The sequence below is a fragment of the Danio rerio genome, chromosome 14 (genome assembly GCF_052040795.2).
Source record: "Danio rerio strain M-AB ecotype USA chromosome 14, GRCz13ab, whole genome shotgun sequence".
In the NCBI taxonomy this organism is placed as follows: Eukaryota; Metazoa; Chordata; class Actinopteri; order Cypriniformes; family Danionidae; genus Danio; species Danio rerio.
The window spans coordinates 46,391,343-46,409,742 of record NC_141034.1 but is presented as its reverse complement, the minus strand read 5'-3'; the positions used below and the strand labels follow the sequence as shown (position 1 = coordinate 46,409,742).

At 33.9% G+C, this 18,400-nt stretch overlaps 1 protein-coding gene across 9 annotated transcripts in view; it reads left to right on the top strand.

Annotated features, from left to right (window-relative positions):
- LOC147834029 (uncharacterized) overlaps positions 1–18,400 on the top strand; it is a 1,152,336-nt gene that overhangs the window by 800,552 nt on the left and 333,384 nt on the right. The window contains exon 4 of one of the 9 annotated variants that reach the window (XR_015507924.1): positions 7,558–8,558. The exons of the other annotated variants lie outside the window; for them this stretch is intronic. The gene's annotated coding sequence lies outside the window, so the exon portion shown is untranslated. Of the gene's footprint in view, positions 1–7,557; positions 8,559–18,400 lie in introns of those variants that run through there. 9 annotated transcript variants of the gene reach the window in all.

Sequence of the window (18,400 nt, the reverse complement as noted above, 5' to 3'; positions counted from 1 at the left end):
GGCACATTCAAATCAAGACTGAAAACACATCTGTTTAGCTGTGCCTTTACTGTATGAGCACTGTGTTACGTCCGACAGATTGCACTATTATGTTTTTCATTTTCTTTTTCATTTCATTTCATTCTATTTTAACTCATTTTAATTTGTTTTTATCTGTTTTTAATAATTTTTATTGTCTGCATTTTATGTTCCTAAACTTGTCTTTTTATTCCTGTTTATGTAAAGCATTTTGAATTGCCACTGTGTATGAAATGTGCTATATAAATAAACTTGCCTTGCCTATATATTTTTTCAAATATGGAAATCTATGGGTCCCAACAGCCAGCATTCTTCAAAATATCTTCATGTTGTAGGGATTCAATGATTTACCAATTTCACTATTAACCACAATTTAATTCATCACGGTTAATTAATCGTAAAGGCTTTTCAACACTATTTTTCAAAACTACTGCATCTAACAAAGTTATGTCAACTGTGCACTAGTTTAAAGTCCCGAGCTTGTACACAAAGGCTAATACCTTTAATTTGTGCTGGAACACGCCGGATTCGGCACCTTTGAAATCTGATCCGGCACCTCATTTTACCGATCCCCCTCCTCAATCGCCCTCCTCCCCTATCCGCTGTTCGCTATTCTTTGGTTCCATTCTCTTGGAATTGCTGTTTGATTAAATCCAATTTATTTTCACTTTCACAAATATTGTACTCTTCTTTTGCTTCCTCTATTGTGTCAGCTATATAATGCTCTGGTAAAAACCCTTCTTTGAATTCATATAAAACATCTCTTACTTTTAAAATCCCAACTTCTAGTGCCAACGAACGGGTACATTCTTACCATGTTGCGTTTATAAGCCAGCAGCTAGCTCTCTGCAGCTTTCACATGGTCGCCCACTAAAGCTAAGCAGGGCTGTGCTTGGTCAGTACCTGGATGGGAGACCACATGGGAAAGGTAGGTTGCTGCCAGAAGTGGTGTTAGTGAGACCAGCAGGGTCTAAAGCCTCATGTATTGATGTCATCTTTCGGATAAGACTGGTTAAAAAAAAGCTTCAAAAAAGCACCCTGCCGTCCTGGCCTTCTAACCATCACCATATCATAATTGGCTTTATCATTCTGTCTCCTCTCCACCAATTAGCTGGTGTGTGGTCTGGCGCAATATGGCTGCCGTTGCCTCACTGATGCTGCACACTGGTGGTGGATGAGGAGATTTACCCCAATGTGTAAAGAATGTGTCTAGAAAAGTGCTTTATAAATGTACGGTATTATGATGATGATGATGATTATTATTATTATTATTATTATTATTATTATTATTATTATTATTATTATTATTATTATTATGTGATTATCACTTTACATTTTTGTTTATAGTAGGAAAGCATTAATTGATTGGAGCTACTTAAGTTGTTTGTCAGTGTTGTCTAAAATAAATGTAAATTAAATTAATGTACTTCTTTTAAATGAACTGTTTTATAAAAACAACTACATTTTATTGTGTTTCCTATAGAATAATTTGAAAAAAAAAATGTAAAAAGGAACAACAATGGCCACATTTTAAACTAACAAAGACACAGAGATCAAGCCAGATCCAGAATAAATAGAACCAACGCCAGAATGGGCGGATTGGTGAGAGGAAAAGAAAAACAGAAGGAAAAAATATAAAGAATGCCGCTCCAAGTTTTCTGAAAAGCATGACTTAAAAGAAAAACACGTTCTCTTTTAACCTCTGGCTTTCCTCCATTGCCCCACCTCTTGCTTTCCATGTTTCCATCTTTCTTTGGAGGCAAACCAATGCAATGCATTTGTGTGTGTGTGTGTGTGTGTGTGTGTGTGTGTGTGTGTGTGTGTGTGTGTGTGTGTGTGTGTGTGTGTGTGTGTGTGTGTGTGTGTGTGTGTGTGTGTGTGTTAGCTGGAAGTGTGTGTGTGTGGTTTCAAAGCAACCGAATGTGATGAGGCAGCTCTTTGTTTGAAGCGGGGATGGAGATGAAGGAGTGTGCTTATGTATGTGTGTGTGTATTTGGGGTCGTGGGGAACTCTGTGTTGAATAAGAAAGACTTGAAGATCCTTCAACTGGCCTCTGGACTAAATTCAATCCATCCGTCCAAAAAAAATTAAAAAATGGAGGGCCAGAACACAGCCAAAGAAATGCCTGGCCAAGAAAGTTTGAGGCAGCACAGTCATTTGCACTTTCTGCAAAAAGGATGTAAAAAAGACTCCGGCAAAACAAGGTTAAAAGCACGGGTGCCTAACAAACGCGGGGCTATAGGCATGAGGGTAGTCTATTCTGTGAGTGCTGGCAGCTGTCTGATCAGAGAGGGGGGGGAAACTTTGGTGAGTCGGTCTGAAGGTCAGTAAAACACAAGGGAGAGTAGAAATAATGGCTTGGCATGAGGAAACTGTAGAACGACTTGCTGCAACAGCAGAAGAGAGAGGACCATTTGAAAACAAAGCACGATCGTGTTGCTGCATCTTTAACAAACACCCTTACTCGTGGTTTGTGTGCTTGGATGCACGGTTTGAGTGCTCTGGGGTGAGAGAGAAAGAGAGAGAGACAGAAAGAGAGGGCTGTTAAAGGAATAGATCATCCAAAAATGAGAATTCTGTCATCATTTACTCCCCCTCATGTTGTTTCCAAACCCATAAGACTTACTTTCTTCTATGGAACATAAAAGGAGATGTTTTTGAAAAACTGCGCTAGTTGCTGTTTTTCTTTTTTTCTTTTTTTTTTCATGCAGTTACGATGAATAGAGCTGGGGATTTTAGACCTCAAACATGGACACAAAAGCACCATAAAAATATGAAAATGAATTCGTAAAACATGCATGATATGAATCTAGTATACTTCAAGAACACTTTCAAATAAAAATGTGGTATTTATTCATCAATCTTTTATTTTCTTTTTGGCTTAGTCCCTTTATTCATCAAGGGTCGCCACAGCAGAATGAACCGCCAACTTATCCAGCATTTTTTTTTATGCAGCGGATGCCCTTCCAGCTACAACCCAACACTAGGAAACACCAATTTACTCCTGCATTCACACAGATACACTACGGCCAATTTAGCTTAATTGTGAAACCAGAGCACCCAGAGGAAACCCACGCAAACACGTGGAGAACATGCAACCTCCACACAGAAATGTCAACTGACCCAGCCGGAGCTTGAACCAGCGACCCTCTTGTTGTGAGGCAATTGTGTTACGCACCGTGCCACCGTGCTGCCTATTTGGTATTTATCTTCTATCTATCGCACGCGACTCATTGCGCGATAAAAAAATAAATATTGGCGTTAATCTATTCTCGAAGTTGGGTTGGGAGCTGGGTCTATTCTACGCAAGCTATGGAGACTTTCACCCTGATATTTTAGCTCAGTTGTATACCTGACTGGTGAGCCGTCTGAAAAAAAAAGTGCCCTTCTGAAACAAATCAGCAGGATGACAACTTTATCTGCAGTTCGGCAGTTTCACTTTAACTCATGAACATTTCATTCATGCCGCCGTGACTAACTGGGGTATTAGACGCAAATAAGGAGTAAGGGGTGGTGAGAGTGTTATGGAATTTAATAACGCACAACAAATGGAAGTAAAAACTTCAGCATTTTGCGATGTGTGTGTGTATCCAGTTTCCTAAAATGACAGCCACATGTGTGGATCTTGTCAGAAAATATGGCGAAAAGTCCTACATGACAGTAATAGTTTGATTGCAGTGTTTACTTCAATAATGCCACTAATATATGCATACTCCATGTCTTAATTCCATTGGATTAAGGTAATCAAAAATCGCTGTTTCAAGCTAATGTAGGCCAACTGTTGAAACTTCATGTTTAACTGAATAAACAGTTAGTAAACACAAGTACATCTTATTGAACACCATTTATTTTCATCACCAATTATCATAGTAGAACAATTTCTCGAACAGTTTGTGATGCATTTTGGAAACAGGAGATGAGCCCCTGGTCTAATGCGCCACCTGGCTTGACAAACCCGTTCTTCAAAGACTTGGGTAGCACACATATTCTGAATGCCTTCGATTAGATTAATCGAGATAAAAAAAAAATGTATCTATGCCCACTTATAATGTATGTATGTATGTATGTATATATATATATATATATATATATATATATATATATATATATATATATATATATATATATATATCGATTGTTGGGTGTATAATTGTGCAAGTTTGTCAGCAAGGTCGAGCACCCAGAGGAAACCCAGGGAAAACATGCAAACTCCACACAGAAACGCCAACTGACCCAGCCAAGGCTCGAATAAGTCACCTTCTTGCTGTAAGGCAACAGCACTACCTACAGCGCCACCGCGTCACCACTTCTTGATTAGCACATATATAATAAATACTGCCTTATAAATATGATATTAATCTATGACTTCATAAGATTAGAGGTAAACTTGGGATTTTTTTTTTACTTGAAATTGGATGTGCATGGAAAATACCAGAAACAATCCCTTTAAACTGTTTCTTAATTGTGCATTGCAGAAGAAAAATAAATAATTTTTATCTAAAGTATTTCCATTCTAATGCCCTCGCTAGTAGTTTGTTCTATCCTACATGGTGTGCACGCCTGTGAGCGAGGGAGAGAAAGGAGCGTTAACAGCCAGTGATCTGCAGGCTATCAACAACTCTGCATAGCCTCTGGGGAGTCCCTTTGGAAATGTAGTGCTTTGGGAAATGCACTCACACAATTTATTTGGGCTCAATAAAGCCGGTGAGGAATTCGCCCAGTGTACATTACACACTCGCTTCCATTTCATCCACGGCAAAGCTGAGGAAATGAAAGCGTCAAATAAATATCCATAAAACTTGAACGCAGGCCCTTTTAGTGATTTGTGAATCTGGTGAATCTGCAAGACCCGAAAGACTGAGAGGGAAAGACAGAAAAACTGTATGTGTGCGAGAAAGAGAAGGTCCCTTCCTGGATATTTATACACCACTGACTCACGCTGAAGGAATCACATTAGCTATGGCTGCCATGTTTTTATTGGATCTCCAGCCGGGCCATTCTAACCAGTGAGGGCCTCCTCTCTCCATTTCAGACTCTTAAATTTCTCTCTCTCTCCTTCACTTTTTCTTACAACCCAAGGCTCAGGCACTCGGTTAATGATGTGTCATTTCCTGCCATTGCTTGCGCTGTGTGTTAGACTCTTGTTAAAATCAGATATATGTGCAATTCAGCCGAACATATGTGCCTCAGAAACACACCGAAGGTTATCAAGAAGTTTTATGACATGGTGAAAAGTTTCAAATTTTGTCCAAGCTTTATTTATTCAGACCAGTGTTATCTTTACAAGGCCATAAAAGCATATAAAAAATAATAAAATCTCTTTGTATCATTTTGCTTATGCGCTGCAAACACTAGAGATGCGGCAATATCGATTTGTCCAATCCCGGCTCAAACTGAAAACATACCGGTAAATACAGGTACATTTCTGAAGAGCTCCAAATATGTTCCAGGAGCTATGTGTTTTTTTTTATTTTTTATTTTTTTATAGTTTTTGTTTTCGCGAATCCGGCTGCTGTGTACGTTTTTTGAGATCTCAATCTTGCGATCACCATTCGCACCTCTTGTTCTTGCGTGAATCCATCAGAGGCCGCTGCTGGTCATGTCTTTCTTGTGTTAGACCATTTTGTGTGGTACCGCACTACACTGCAGCATTATGTGTGGTCATGTTCATTTACTCATGCGTTCTCAGTGGCCACATCTGTAATGGCCTGTGTTTTTTACTCTTTACACAGTGTTTCACTTATAATAGATTAACCATCTACCGCACGCATTATGATAAATCTCTATTAATAAAATACTTGACTGTTTTTCTTTTCTTAAAATGGCCTAACTTCAAGTGCTGTAAAAAAAAAAAATTTTAGGTAATTTATGAAGTGTTTTTATATGGCAACAATGTCTAACAATTTACACTAAGAAAATTAAATGTAAAAAATGTTCTTATAACAAATAAATTTGTTGTTAGAAATGATTTAATTGGTGTTGCATTATTATAAGCTTTAACACAGAACTTATAAATGACACCTTATACATACTTTACGACAACTGATATTCCTACAGCTTTCATTTATTCCATTCTTTTTTGCTGAATATTATTAAAAACAATTCTAATATTGTATTATCATGTATACAACATACAGTAGATATACATATTTACTAAAGTAAATATTCTAATAAATAAATACCAGTCTAGTACATCCAGATTATTATCCAGTTAATAAGTATATTCAAAGTTCACAGCTGACCTTGCTAGCTAGCTAACCCATTGCAATATTGCACGTTCCACTATTGCACAGTGTAGCATTTGGCAACACATACATACAAAAAACTAACTTGATTAAAAAAATAATAATAATTGTTGTGAATTTGTCATCATAACTTACTGGAGGTGATGTTTCAGATTTTTTTGTGGATCTGACTTGAGTTGATCCTTTGTTTTTATTGATGTTTACATTTCCATTTAGCAACTACTCACAATAAACGCTAGTCTGTAAGAAATTGGGCTACAGAAAAACACAGCATGTCATGTGACTTAACCAAAGCACATCATTGGCTATTCTAAGGTCTTCTCTTTCCAAAAAAAAAAAAAAATGTTGGTCTTTAAGAAACAGTGGCAGGGAAAGGAACATAAGCATCATGTTGCCATATGGTGACACCGTGCAGTAGATTTATATCTAAACTTTTCTGATGGTTAGTCTGAATGGAAAAAGAGGGTTCTTTACATCAGAGACATCCAAAACCTCACCACTAAGTACATTTTTAGGGTTTTCCTCCAATATATTGTGCATCATTAACATTGAGCTTGCATGGCCTGGTACAGTATTATGTCTGCTGGTGCAGCTGTTCTCCATCTTTAGTGCTTCTGGCCTCTGATAATGTCTTGTTTATAGACTTTGCATTTTTAGCAAAACAATACCTTATATGTGCAGGTAGAGAGCAGATATCGGCCAAAATGTGTTTCATGTTTTAGAATAAACATCCGGTTCTGATTTATGGTCAGTTGACTGGTGCATCAGAGTGTTTAGTTGTGTCTGTAATTACATAATTTCTTTCTGAATAGCAGTACTTACTGTGAAGTTCTTAAAGTAAAATGTGAAAGCTCTGAATGCAAAATTTTTCATTTATTAAAACTCTATTTGTTCCAAAGCTGTTAGATCTTCTGTTCTATCTTTTGCTGAAACTGATATTGGAGAAAACAGAGCATGAAAATATGTGGGAAAAATTTTGTGGGAAAATCTTATTTTTGTGTTCAACAGGAAAAAAATAAATCTAAAAAGTAGTTTAGAGACATATAATAGAACATTTTTATTTTTATTTTTGAAAAAGCTCATTTTTCAAATCTTCTTAAATTGTTAACTCAATCTATTTTGTTAAAACATTCGATTTCTTGTTCTGGTGGGGTCACTTTTAGCTTAGCTTAGCATAATGAATTGAATGGGGTTTGACCATTAGGATTTTGTTGAAAAAAAATAAAAAAATCTATTTAAAGCTTCTAAGTCTTCTGTAGTTACATTATGTAATATTTTTTATTATATTTTCTAGGCCAAGATTGCAACACAGGCTCACTGTGGATGCATAACCCTGTCTACATTTCTGGAGAGCGCAAATTATGTAGCCAGAGGTACGTCTGTCTGCATTTCGTCTTTAAAACGAACACTATAAAATATATAAATATATAACAGGCTGAAAATGTAGTAAAATCAATTGGCTGCATTAGGTTTTCTTTTTCTAGATTACTTTTGAAAACACTATCGGTTGGGTTTAGGAAAGGGGGTGGATGGGTCAGTCAGTCAGTCAACAGCAAGCTGGCCTGGTTGATTGAAACATATCACACCCTCTGGTGAATTTACGCAAGAAGACGATACGCAAGATAAATTTGAGAACTTCAAAAAGCATACACAGGGGCCTCTGGCGGTTTTGCAAAAACAAAAACTGAGCTGACGTACCTCTGTTTACATATTCCGCTGTCCCCAGAAATGTAGACCTAGGTACGTATCTACAATGAGCCTGGGTTGCAATATTGCTAGGTGCCTGGTATACAACTCATGCTGGTGTCATAGTCAAGAAACTCTGTTTGTTTGTGCATTTGAAGGACACTTTATTATCACATGAGACCAAACATGTATACAATCTAGCAGTGCTAGATGCTGAATTCCTGGCATGCTGGAATCTACCACTACTTGTATAACAAATTGACAAATTGTATAACATTTTCATCATCATACAATTACTTGTCATTTTTTTCAGAGAAATTTTGAATGACTTTAATTTTCAGACACTTTCAGACCTTTAAATAATTTTGAACACAACTCGCCCAGAAGAACACAAGCTTCATTGCTAGATGCACTAAAATCAGGAAAAATTATCATAGGAAAAAAAAAAAAAAAAAAACTATTCTCTGAATTCCTGTAAGTATTTGCACTGATGATGCTCTTCATTGACTGTTTTCCCCTAATATTTACGCACTTTTCAGTTACACCATGCAGAGATGATTTTGCCAGTGTGGTATTGCTTTAATAAACATGGATGACTCTCTTTGTCCCATATGGCTTGCCCTCCAGTGTTGGAAGACACAGAAACAGACAGCTGGTTGGGCTGGTTGAGGATGAACAAGTGTGTGTCCGTATGTGTGTGTTCTCTCAGCCCTTTTAACGAGTTTTTCTCTCTAATTATCCGCCTGTTGGATTACTGTAAAGGAAGCAATGCCTCGGGCAAGGGTCACACATCACTCTCTATATCCCTCTTCCTCCAATTCTTTATTGCCTACTTATTTTGCTCACTTTTTCTCTCCCTCTCTTCCCTATTGTTAACGAACCACAGTGACATTATAGACACCATGCATCCAGACCCCCAGTTCGAACGCAACAGCACTGCCTCATGCATATGTATGATCAGAATAATTATGTATATCTTAATCCAAGAAGTGTGTGGGCTGATTAAACACGCCTAGAGTCTTTGAACATAGGCAATTCCTCAACAGAACAAAATAAACAAACAGAATTTTATCATGCGCTCCGAAAAAAAAAGAAAGGAAGAAGGAGAGAGCCAAGCAAAATGAGAATTTGAATGTCACATATTTAAATGTGCTTTGTGGGGTTGTAAGGGGCCATGTAATGAAAAAGTCACCAGCTTTTTGAAATCTTTCAGTCGGTGAATGATAGTGGACTGTTTTAAACCGTTTCAAGGGGCTTTCTGCCTGACTACCGCAGGCTAATGTCCCATCATCCCTCTCTTGCCCTTGTCGTGCTCGCTCATTGGTCAGAAATCGCACACATGGGACGATTTAAAAAAAAGAAGACACTTTCTTGTAATTGCATCAGCGTTCCTTACATTAAGGAAATTAAGAAATCGAACAAAAGCTCCAGGCAAGCAGAGAATGCGGGAATCACCAGCTCCCAGAAGATAAACTTCACTAGTTTTGTTGGCCCCATTTCCTAGGGCTACAGCAAAAAAATACTAGCAAACAAGGCCGTGCTAAAGAACATTTTATAACTGTCTATAAATGAAGACCGATATTATGATATATACAAATGATCAACTTTGTCTTATATGTTTTTCCAGTAGTTACTTGAGAGAAGTAAATTTGAGATGTTCACCAGCAGTATGAAGTAAATGTGGATGTTGTAACTCAGGTAATTTGGCCTTGGGAGATTTTCAACAGAAATGTCTTGAGTTCTTGCTGAAAAATATTGGAAAATATGATGACACTGGTGTATTAGCAAATATAAGTGTATTACTGTACTGTAATAGACTGTACCAGTCTACAGGACTAATGTAAGCTTCACTCTTTGCTTAGAGGAAAAATATGGAATCCAGTGCTATAAATGTGATATATTTCACATATATTAGATTAAGTTTGAGTTTTTTTCTGTGCTATGGAGAGAATTTATGTAGGTAGTTACATCATTTTGACCAACTACAAAAAGTTAGAGTTAGTCATTATGCCATTAAAATGTGCACTGTAAAATGAATGGAAATTAAAAATAATCATTATTTTCTTTCGCTTTTTCTAGTTCACTTAACATTTGAAAACATTAGCAGCACTGACCTATTTTTTTGTCAGTAATTAAAAAAAAAAAAAAAAAACATTTAGTTGGGTTAACATAAGATTATTAGTTTCCTGGAGAGGTGAACTACTCTGTAACAAAACTTTGTGCCAACTGAACATTGGAATGCCTGAAGTTGAAAAAAAAAAATATATATAATCCTTAATTAATTTTTTGTTATGTTCTCAATTTTTTTTAATCTTTAAATGATATGACAGTAGAAAGTCTAGATAAGAAAGTGTGTCGACCCACTAACCTACAAGCGTCAGTTAAAGTGTTAGCAAGATGAAAAAGTGTGTTATTACCCCCCTTGAATTTTTAGACCCCTATTTAATTTTTCCCCAATTTCTGTTCAACTGAAAGAAGTTTTTTTTCAACACATTTCTAATCATAATAGTTTTAATAACTTATTTCTAAAAAATCATTTCTGATTTATTTTATCTTTGTCACAATGACAGCACATAAAATTTTACTAGATATTTTTAGGGACACTTTAATACAGCTTACAGTGACATTTAAAGGCATAACTAGGTTAATTAACTAGGCAGATTGGGGTAATTAGCCAAGTTATTGTATAACAATGGTTTGTTTTGTAGACTAAAAATTAGACGAAAAAAATAGCTTAAAAGGCTAATAATATTGACCCTAAAATGGTGTTTAAAAATTTAAAAACTGCTTTTAATCTAGCCTTTTAATATAATAATAATAATAATAATAATAATAATAATAATAATAATAATAATAATAATAATAATTGAAGTTTTAGTAGTAGTAGTATTAAAATAGCTATTTTATTATATTTATTATATTATTGTTGTTGTTATTTTCTTTATTATTTTTTATTAGTATTAATGATGATGATGATGATGATGATGATGAAAGTAATAATAATAATATAATAAAATATATAATAAATAATAATACTAATGATGATGATGATGATGATGATGATGATAAAAATAGTTGTAATAACAATAATAATAATATTAATAATAATAATAATAATAATAATAATAATAATTATTATTATTATTATTATTATTATTATTATTCAGATCATCATTATCATCATCATCATCATCCATCATCATCATCATCATCATCATCATCATCATCAATAATAATAATAATAATAATAATAATAATAATAATAATAATAATAATAATTATTATTATTATTATTATTATAACAACATAAATAATTAATAATAATGATGATAATTATGATGATGAGCATAGTTTTAGTAATAATAATAATAATAATAATAATAATAATAATAATAATAATAATAATAATAATACTGTTTTTACATTGTTATAATGTTATACAACATAATATTGTTGTTATGTTTTTGCTATATAGACTAAAATTGTGAAATATAAGGTATGAAATATTTTACAGTGAATATTATTTTATCTAATTTCCAGTTTATTTCTCTTTTTCTTTTCTTACTTTTTTTTCATGATTTTATGGACATATAGTTCCATGCCTGATGGTGTTTATCAAGTCACTGACCATTAGCAGGTTTGGTTAAATGTTAGTTTTAATCTTTTGGTTGAGGTAAACGTGTGTTACCACCGCTGAGTGTGTGTATAAGGTTTAATTGTGTTGTTCTTGGCTTTGAGAGCAGTAGATGTGTTTTGGGAGGTGAGCTCACTGTACGCTTGTGGCTTTGGGGTTTTGAGGTCAGTCTGGAGCAGAATGTGTTGTATTTGGCCAGCTGAGTGCTCAAATCCAGCTCAGGTATGAGAGTTTGTGATCCAGTGTACAGATCATGTGAGGTAAACCAGTGGGTCAGAATCAGTCCTGCTCTTTGTTGACTTTGGCTGGATCACTGAAGTTGGAAACTTGCCTCGCACGACACACTAATCAATCTTTCAGAAGTATGGGCCTCATGAAGTTCATATTTACTTTACTTTTCGTTTTTACTGTGCTATTATTAGGTTTATTTACATTACACTACCAGCCAAAAGTCTGCACTTATTTGAGCAGAAATATACATTAATTTATTAATTCATTTATTTCCCTTCAGCTTAGTCTCTTATTTATCAGGGGTCGCCACAGTGGAATGAATCATCAACTATTCTGGTCAGTGTTCATTTTGTTTCATAATTTTCATGTTGAACAAGTTTCTACCGTCGAAACTAGACAAAAACTAAATAAAAATTAAGGTGTGACAACTATAATAGAAATATATTGACATGTTCGTTGACTAATAAAAAGCGAGAAGAGAATGTGATTTAGGGACTTTTTTTTTTTTTTGTGGAAAATATCTTATCAATCTGAGTGCCCATTTTACAAGATAACACATTATCATTTACCAGTTATGTGTCATGACTCTTCTTATTTAACCAGTGCTATACAGCTGAGCACCATGCTGTAACTGCAAATACAACAGTAAAGCTTGCTACAGACTGACATTACAAAGTGAACCTAAACTATTTTAAGCCCGTTCAAAGATTTATTGGCCTGTAACTGTTCAACAGACTGATTAAAAAATGTGTAGTTTACCACGTTAAAATAAAGGGTTTGTTAAATAATTGCATAAAATAATCTTGCATTTTCAGATGGTTACTGCTTTTACAATGCATATCTATTTTTTCGTATTCATTGGAAAAGCTATACTCTATATTTTAATAAATTACATTAAAGTAAACTAAATATATTAAGGTTAGCTAAATCTAGAGTTGATTTAGTTGACTAAAATCTTATGAAATTTAGTCGACTAAAACTAAAAAGATTTAGAAGACTAAAACATAACTAATAATGTCAAAATTAACACTGTTTCTGGCATATGATTAACACAGTTGATGCCCTTCCAGCCACAACCCAGTACTAAGAAACACCCTTACGCTCTCATTCACACACCCTAATAAACTAAGGCTAATTTATTTTATTCAATTGATCTATAGTGCATTTCTTTGGACTGTCCCAGCTTGGACTTAAACCAATAACCTTCTTGCTGTGAGGCGACAGTGCTAACCACTGAACTATTGTGCCAAACCACAAATATACAATTGCATTTTTACACTTAGTCATTTAGTGAAGACGTTTGTCCAAAGTGACTTATGATGATAAAAATAATCATTTAAATATGAAGAAATATTATAAAAAATGAAAATTGTTAATAACCCAATTTTAAATATAATTTAAAATTATGAAATGTTCCCACTTACAATAGCTGTTGTCATGTGAAATGTAGTTTAAATTGAATTTATTCCTGGAGTTTAAAAGCTGTATTTTAGGTATCATTTATTTAGACTTCAGTATCGCATTATCTTTCAGAAATCATTCTAGTATTTTCATTCTCATATTTCTCATATTCAGTCATTCTCAAATTGTTATAGTATTGAAAATGTTTTGGGCGGCATCCCATTCTACATATTTTTGTGGAAACTGTTGTACAGAATTAAAGGGACTAAAATGTATTTAGTTTTATTCATCAAAGACACAATTGTTTTGCAAGAGTGAACGTAGGGACATTATTATTAATATATTATTATTATTATTATTATTATTATTATTATTATTATTATACATTTACATGATTTCTGTAATTTAAAACTTCTAAGATTTTTTCATGGCGCAGTAGGTAGTGCTGTCACTTCACAGCAAGAAGGTTTCTGGTTCGAGCCTCGGCTGGGTCACCTGCCGTTTCTGTGTGGAGTTTGCATTTTTTCCCTGCGTTTGTGTGGGTTTCCTCCGGGTGCTCCAGTTTCCCCCACAGTCTACATTTACATTTACATTTACATTTAGTCATTTAGGTGAATTGGGTAGGCTAAATTGTCCGTAGTGTAAAAGTGTAAATGAGTGTGTATATTTCCCAGAGATGGGTTGCAGCTGGAAGGGCATCCGCTGCGCAAAACATATGCCAGATAAGTTGGCGGTTCATTCTGCTGTGGCGACCCCGAATTAATAAGGGAACTAAGCCAAAAAGAAAATAGATGAATGGTGATTTTTTTTTTCATCAAATAATCCTAAAAAGTCCAATGTATCAGTTTCCACAAAAATATGAAGCTGAAAAAAAAAATAAATATATATTTTTAGACATTATTTATAATTATAAGAATAGTTATTAAACAGTAAACTAAATTATTATTTTACATTTTAATAACGTACCTGAATAATTATTTTTTTTACTGCATTTTTTTATTAAATAAACAGCTTTAAGCAGGATAGTCTTCTTATAAAAACAATTTACCATAAAACTTTTGTCCAGTAGTGTGTACTCTATGTCACTTATCCTACAGCTCTCAAAGTAGTGTCCCCATTAGCATGCTTGTTGTTTTAGTGTGTGTTTATAATGCTTATAGTCAGGCAAATTTGTAAATGTCTTAGCTGAGTGCTATTATGCTTTAGGGAAGGCTCTTGTTGATTTACAGCATTCCTGCTCTGTGCAGACATGGTGAATATATTAGGAATAGACAAAGACTGGCCGCTGTCCTTGCGGAATGTCGTGTAAAATTACAAGCAACTGTTGAGAGACTTTTCCTGAAGGGTTTATGAAGTTTTAGATGCCTTGTAAATCTGCCATATGCAGCATATAAAACATTTCGACATGCCATCAGGACATATATAGGGGTTGTATGTGTTCGGGGGACGGAATGAGGATTTTAAGCATCAAAACAGTAAAAGTCAACACAGCTTTTATTTCTTAATATATTAGAATGTTTCCTGTTAGTTTGTTTGTTTGTTTGTTTATTTATTTATTTGTTTTTTATTTTCTTTGTAATTAAATGATATGTAATAAAAACACATTTATTTTTGTAAATAAACATTTTAATAACAATGTTTTTTTTTATATAAATCATTTTATTTATTTATTTTATTTGTTGTATTTATTTGTTTATTTTATTTATTATTTTTATTATCATGATTTTATATATATATTTATTTATTTAAGTATTTGTTTGTTTGTAAAACGTAATGACTATTCTACATTTATGCCATTTTTATTGAATATACCCATAATGTCATTCACTAGTTTAGTAACCAAAAAACATCTTGTAACAAAAATTTAGAGCAATTATCATATTATATTTATAGATCATAGTGCTGTCTGAATTTATTTACATTTTAAATATTTATACTTCGCCACTGTCCTTCAAACCACTATGATTTGTTCATTTCACTAACATTTATTCATTCGTTAATTTTCTTTTCGGCTTAGTCTCTTTAATAATCCAGGATCGTCACAGCGGAATGAACCACCAACTTCCCTTCTAGCTGCAACCTCTCTGGGAAACATCCACACACACTCATTCACACTCAAACACTACACCACGTCTTTGGACTGTGAGAGAAACCAGAGCACCTGGAGGAAACCCACGGGAATGCAGTGAGAATATGCAAACTCCACATAGAAATGCCAACTGGCCCAGCCGAGGCTCGAACCAGCAACCTTCATGCAGTGAGGTGACAGCACTAACTACTGCGCCTCTACGTCGACTCGTTTGAGTAATCTATAATATAATATAATATAATATAATATAATATAATATAATATAATATAATATAATATAATATAATATAATATAATATAATTATTATATTTATTAATCGTGGGTCGCCACAGGGGAATGAACCTCCAACTTATCCAGCATATGATTTAAGCAGCGGATGCCCTTCTAGCTGCATCCCATCACTGAGAAACACCTTTCACACTCATTCACACACATACACAACGGAAAATTTAGCCAGTCAGCATTTCTGTGTGGAGTTTGCATGTTTTCCCTGTGTTTTCCTGTGGGTTTGCACTATATGTGAATTGGGTAAACAAAATTGTCTGCAGTGTGTGTGTGTATGTGAATGAGTGTGTATGGATGTTTCTCAGTGATGGGTTGCAGCTGCGTAAAACATATGCTGGATAAGTTGGCAGTTCATTCCACTGTGGCGCCCCTGATTAATAAAGCGACTAAGCTGAAAAGAAAATGAATGAATGAATATAATGTAATGTAATGTCATATAATATAATAGGAAAAGTTTATTGCATATATATCTGTCATACTGAATAAAGATGGAACATCATTTAAACCATATTGTGACATTTTCAAAAAGGTTATTTAAAACATTAAAGCAGACACTTTACTTTCATTAAGTATGCTCTCTGTGTATAGAAAATCACTTTTAAAATTTTAATTTGATGCAGACACCAAAATGGAATGTCTTATCTTTGACCCAATTACATTTTACTAATTAAAAATAAATATAAAAACTTTGAAATGGTCAAAACAGTGAAGAGTTTTGCAAAAGTTTAACACGTCAGTCTTTTGAATTAAACAATGCTGAAAAATGCAATAGTTTCCAGACAAAACAAACAAGCAAAAAAGCACAAACAATACCAGAGTCTATATTTGTTTTGTTTTTTTCATTCATTCATTTTACTTTGAATTAGTCCCTTTATGCATCAGGGGTCGCCACAGCGGAATGAACCGCCAACTTATCCAACGAATGTTTTACACAGGGGATGCCCTTCCAGCTGCAACCCAGTACTGGGAGACATCTATACACACTCATTCACACAAATACACTATGGCCAATTTAGTTTATTCAATTCACTTAAACCACATGTCTTTGGAGTGTGGGGGAAACCACGGGGAGATCATGCAAACTCCACACAGAAATGCCAGCTGACCCAGCCGGGACTCGAACCAGCGACCCTCTTGCTTCTTTCTTCTTGCAATAATATATTGAAGATGATATCCCAAGTCCACTTGATGATGTTTGTAGAAGATGAAGATGGCGACGTGAGAAGAATGGTGATTAGACTAAACGAATCATCACAGCTTTAACAGTTGTGATAATAATGAATATTTTCTCAAATCAGTTTTATTTATATAATAAAACAAGAATAACAATACAAATTATTATTATTATTATTATTATTATTATTATTATTATTATTATTATTATTATTATTATTATTATTATTATTATTATTGTTATTATTATTATTATTAATATTATTAATTTTGTATTGCCATTTTGTATTATTATTATTATTATTATTATTATTATTATTATTATTATTATTATTATTATTATTATTTTGAATCATTATTTTGTATTATTATTAATATTATTTTTATTTTGTACTATTATTATTATTATTATTATTATTATTATTATTATTAGTATTGTTATTATTATTATTATTATTATTATTATTATTATTATTATTATTATTATGTATTATTAATGTTGTTTTGTATAATTATTAATTACCGTCTTAATTATGTAATTTTTATTTGCTTGAAATTTTCAATTTAGTTTTATATATTTTTAAAAAAATAATAAATAAATCTGTTTTTATACACTTGGAGTCTAACCATTAAATGTTTTCAAGTAATTTCATTCAATAAGTTGAACATAATATTGTGATACCGTTACAAGAAAATAAGACTTCATGCTAAAACAAGTAGTACATATATTAGCATTGCAAATCATTTGTGTATTGTCTACTAAATAACGGATTTCCAAACTGCATCTTGAACGCACAGAAAGTCAAGCGCCGAGTTTAATCTTAATGAAAGCGCGTGGAGGTTAGTCATTTCCTTGAAGGAGGGAAGGACAGACGGGCCTCATTAAAATGCTAATGTATGCGTAAGGCCAAAGGGTTGATTGGACTGTGTAACTCTTGCTTGAGGCGAGTGCAGGGTCAGACACGGCCCGACTGAGGCCTGCCCTACATTTCCCTTTTCCAGCTTTTGTTTTTTGTCTATGTCGCGTCTTCGTCTGTGTTAAGATACAGTAGCTCATTAGAATACAAACAAAACAAGACAATGAACCAAACGGAGATGCTATGTTCCCCTCCTGGTCACAAGGAGGGGTCATTATGTCTTGAGAAAGAGGCGAAAAAGAGCACAAACAATACCAGAGGCTAGATTCGTTTTTTCTTAATACATTGAAGATGATCTCCGAAGCTCATTTGAGGATGTTTGTAGATGGTGAAGATGGCAGTAGTGTCAAGAATGGTGATTAGCGAGCAACTCCAGGCTAGACTGTGAATGATTCATTATTATTGAAACTTATAGAATGGCTTAAGTATATATTCGAGTTGTTTTCATCACAGCAGCAAATGCTTGAAGACTTGATAGAATATACATTTTCAAACATGTTCATGTCAGTCTGGCCTATAGTTAACACTATTTTAGTATTATTTGGCCTGCTTTATAGTATTAATAAAAGACAAAATATAATATTATTATTAGCACTGTCGCACTGGTTAGCACTGTCGCCTCACAACAAGAAGGTTTGAGTTTGATTTGAGTCCAGACTGGGTCAGTTGGCATTTCTCTGAGGAGTTTGCATGTATGGAGTTCTTCCCATGTTGGCGTGT